Source organism: Etheostoma spectabile, chromosome 20 (assembly GCF_008692095.1).
Source record: "Etheostoma spectabile isolate EspeVRDwgs_2016 chromosome 20, UIUC_Espe_1.0, whole genome shotgun sequence".
Taxonomy (NCBI): domain Eukaryota; kingdom Metazoa; phylum Chordata; class Actinopteri; order Perciformes; family Percidae; genus Etheostoma; species Etheostoma spectabile.
The window spans coordinates 10565780-10569946 of record NC_045752.1 but is presented as its reverse complement, the minus strand read 5'-3'; the positions used below and the strand labels follow the sequence as shown (position 1 = coordinate 10569946).

The window sequence follows — 4167 nt, the reverse complement described above, 5'->3', positions numbered from 1 at the left end:
CTTTTTGTGACATATTATACAAATGTATAATATGTCATTTGATGCCTTTTGTAATTTTTTACATCTTTTCTTGGCTTCTTTATGCACATTAATACAAATTTTTACCTTGGGTGATCAAACAGTCAAGCCCTACTGTATGTTGGTGAAATGACCGATTGACTGTCAGAAGAGGAGCCTTTAGAGAAAAAGTACAGTAGGCCGTGGCCTGAGCAAGTGTTAGGTGAAGTTCATCTGTGTGCAAGTGTTTACACAAACTGCAGCCAAGCAAAATTGTGCTCTGAGATTTATTTATGTGTAGAGAAATACATTTACTCAAATAGCTATAGCTTGTAGAACAAGGAACAAGAAAATGGGAGCAGAGCAGGGAGAGGGTTGGTGGAGGTCAAAGAGCTAGGGAAAGTTAATAACTTGAAATAATAAATAATACAGCTCACTGATGGGAATTTGGCAGCAGTGACATTTATTATCATCAGTTAATTCAGTTCGCTTCAAATAAATGTTGCGGCTTTGTGGCTTCTGTGCACTTGCTTGGACAAGGAGAATTCATTACACAAGACAATGTTTATGTTTGTTGTTTTAGTCCTGCGATTAAGTATCTGGTCTTGAAGTGTTGCAGCCAGGGAGATGGTGGAGACAACCAATCCCAGATGGCGCTGTGCCCAGAGGGGACAGATAAATGGGGACCACCAGGATGGCTAAAACAGCCAGAGAGTGACACCAGCTCTGCAGGATGGAAATGGATTATATTAAGTTAAAGCAAATGCATCTGATAAAGAGAGGTTTGACCAAATTATATTCTCACTTTGCTCAATAAAATAAGCCTCTGTTCTCTGTGATGAAATCAGTATAACTTTGCATTTGTCAAGGAAACATTTTCTGTGACATTGGATGACGTTTAATTTTCCATTACCCCAAAAAGGAAAATAAGCAAATAAATACACAAGTTCCAGGATGGTGAGGTTGGGGTTGTGAGAAAGGAGGATCAGTGGAAGTAATTCTTTTCTCGCTCTGCAGTTTCTGATGTCAGCCATACTGCACAGAAACAAACCCTCAACTCCACACATATCCCTTTCATATTCGTAAATAATTGAAGATAATTGCAGACCTAAACTACTGCGTTGTTACTGATTTAGTTGTTCAATTTCAGTGAGTTGAATTCCATATCCAAATAAAAGCTGATGGCTGACATGATGTTGTTCTATACAAGTCCGTCACAGCGGTTACATTACACTATTAGATGATACACACATTAGATCTTTCAATTCCCTCATTGCAGAGACTTCAGTCATGCAGTGTGCTTAGCAGAAGGATTTGTCGCAGAGCCAAACCCTGTTTCTTTAGAAACCAAGTGTGAGTTCCTTCCAATATGCATCTCTGATGAAGAACAGTGAAGGATTGTGACATCTAAGAAATATTAAGCGTTATTTCAGGCATGATTGCTTTCAGACTTTACAAATCTGTTACCAGTGGCAAATGCTTTTTATCTCCTCAATGATTGGCTCAGGAAATGATTGGAAGCTGGTTTGACAATCCCAGAGGTAAAATCAACAAAGGCTGAACGCGGTTCTTGTCTGGGTGTTCGGGAGCAGATCTGGCATTGAAAGAGTTGGGGGTTAGAAGGTGTCATGATAAGCTTTGAAGCATAGTGGAAAGAGCTGGTGTTGAATGAACACAGACCACTAACTGGCTCCCGACACCCCGAGTCATGAACGAGTGAAAATGTGCAGCGCTAATCAGGAGAAAATAAACAAAGCAGCACCCCCAGGGCATCGTGGTAACAAGAGGAATGACTGTGGGATGGTGAGGCTTAGACATCATGAGACAAATCAACCCATATTCATGCCCGTTTTCTTCCTAAATTATCAGATTATCACAATGTCTTCACAAAATAAGACCAGCTGTATGTGGAAGCTGAAACACAGTTAGACCAATCATCACTTATGATTTTGTATTACTGTCTTGTTGGGGGCATGTCACTGCGTCACAAGCAGAGGTTCACTCACTTAAATGAGTTATTCTGGATTTAAGCCAACAAGGCCTGAGGGAGCCTGCTTACAAATGGTGAGCCTCGGAGGAGCCAGCGTGCTCTGTCTGGGGGACTCCATCCTAATCTCCAGGATCGGGGGAATTTTCCCATCAAGATGAGAAGCAGATGTCTCTCTTTTTTTGTCTCACTCTCGTGCTGTCACACTGACTCCGTTTCTTTCTCCCTCCCTCATTCAGTCAAACCTGGCCCTCCATTCCCCCCAGGGACATGGGGAGGAACATGAGCACCATGGGAAGGGTGGCTGTCCCCAAGCACGATCACATGACCAAGGAGCCCTTTTAATAGGAGGGACTGCATTAGGTACAGAGCTGCGAGCACATGGAGCCGATCCAAGAGCTCCCAATTTTCTCATGGACAAACACAAACAAGGCAATTTGATAAAAACGTCATGTTCTGGCGATTCCCTCTTACACGCTGGCTTGCTGACTTTTCTAGGTAGACCTGAGATACTTTGACTTTAGTATTTTGTTCCCAGTGTTGGTGTAGGGTGTGGAATCATGGCGATCAGACTGAAGAGACTGGTCCACGCCTCCTCTTCTCACAATGCCTCAGGAGTTGATACTTTCACCACAAAGACTCTTCGCATCATGCACCTGCGGCTACACCGGTGCATTGATTTAACTTCCCTAGAGCCCAAACCTTTGGCTCCTTTGGCTCAGTTCTGACGTGCACACTCTGGCCTACAGCGTAAACAGACAGAAACGAACTGTGGGCCAGTCACCGTGTGTTTGGTCGTGGTCTGTAAACAGATCAGCAAGAGGAGGAACAGGAGTTCCCAGTAGACATGAGAGTAACCAACTATCCTGAGGCAGGAGAGCAAAGGGAGGAGATATAAGGCTTATACGAATGCCTGTTAAATGTCCAAGATACCGTGCCATCATCCAAGATAAGGGTTTTGGTATGAGGTTGTTTAGGCAACTAGGATTTCAGGATGGTTTGAAAGATCATTCATATACCAAAGCACCAAGGTTAAAGCCCCCAGTTTAACATAAATTACAACTTCTAAAGTCTTTTAGAAGACACTGAAACCCTGCAGGACTCTTCATTGCTGCTCCGTAGATGAAAAGAGCAAGCAAAAGAGAATGACCCTTTAAATAAATATTTTGGTCGGTAGAATCGCTGACAATTAACAAAATGGTTTAATGTGATCTAATTAAAGGGGATCTGCAATGATTTACATAAAAATGTCTGTATTACTGCATATGTGAAAAAGCATACTTATTTATTTGGGGCTGGACTGCAAGTTTGAAATTAAAATCAATGTGGGTGTGTGGAGTTAGAAAGAGGTGAGCTCACCAGACCTCTGTAGCATGCTCCTCATCTCTGCTTGGGGCTAGAGGCTCGAGGCTACATTAGCTACTACTAGCATAATGCACCCCAATCTCTGACCAAACTATTGGCGGTCTAGTTGCATTGTGGTTAACATAGGCACAAAGTACAAGAATAAGCGGAATACAAAAAGACAATATAATTGGATTTTTAAACTTTAAAAAAAAATCTCTCCGCTGTGAGTCAGACAATGGAATATTGAGTGCAATGCTATATTGGCACAGGACTATTTTAACTTATTTGAGAGGTACAGTTCTTGGTCGTACTGGTGTATATTATTGACAGATAGAAAACAATCATGACATGAACCTGAGCATTTGAGGAACATTTTAGGAGGGAAATCTGAGTCTGAGACAAAAGTCAACAGTTTCTGCAGAACATCAGGGAACATTCTATATGCAATACTTATTATTGACCTTGGTTACATTCCATTACACAGCTTGTAATTACACTATCTTTTTAGTATTTTTAATAGTTTTCAATTAATTCAATGTCAATTAAATATCAAACCAATCAAATCTAGAAAAGTGTTGACTATAAACTTGACATTTATGTACCGTGCCATAATGAGCAAAGCCCAATGCACATCTGAGGCTGAAGCCTGAGTCATGGTTGAAAGGTTACTGAGGAAGATTACTGAGCCTGGCTGAGTGTTAATAAGGCTGTGTTTACATTCTGAGGCTCTGTGTTTAAGCAGACCTGAATGACCCAGGATTAAAAGGAGGCTAGTGGTGGCTTGATGGCAGACAGACAGACAGACAGACACACACACACACACACACACACACACA

General features: G+C 41.7%; 1 long non-coding RNA gene across 1 annotated transcript in view; it reads right to left on the bottom strand.

The window, feature by feature from the left end:
• Positions 1-3279: 3279 nt before the first annotated feature.
• Positions 3280-4167, bottom strand: part of LOC116669904 (uncharacterized) — a 23078-nt gene continuing 22190 nt past the window's right edge. The window contains exon 3 of the long non-coding RNA XR_004326909.1: positions 3280-3431. This is a non-coding gene — a long non-coding RNA (uncharacterized LOC116669904). The remainder of the gene's footprint in view (positions 3432-4167) is intronic.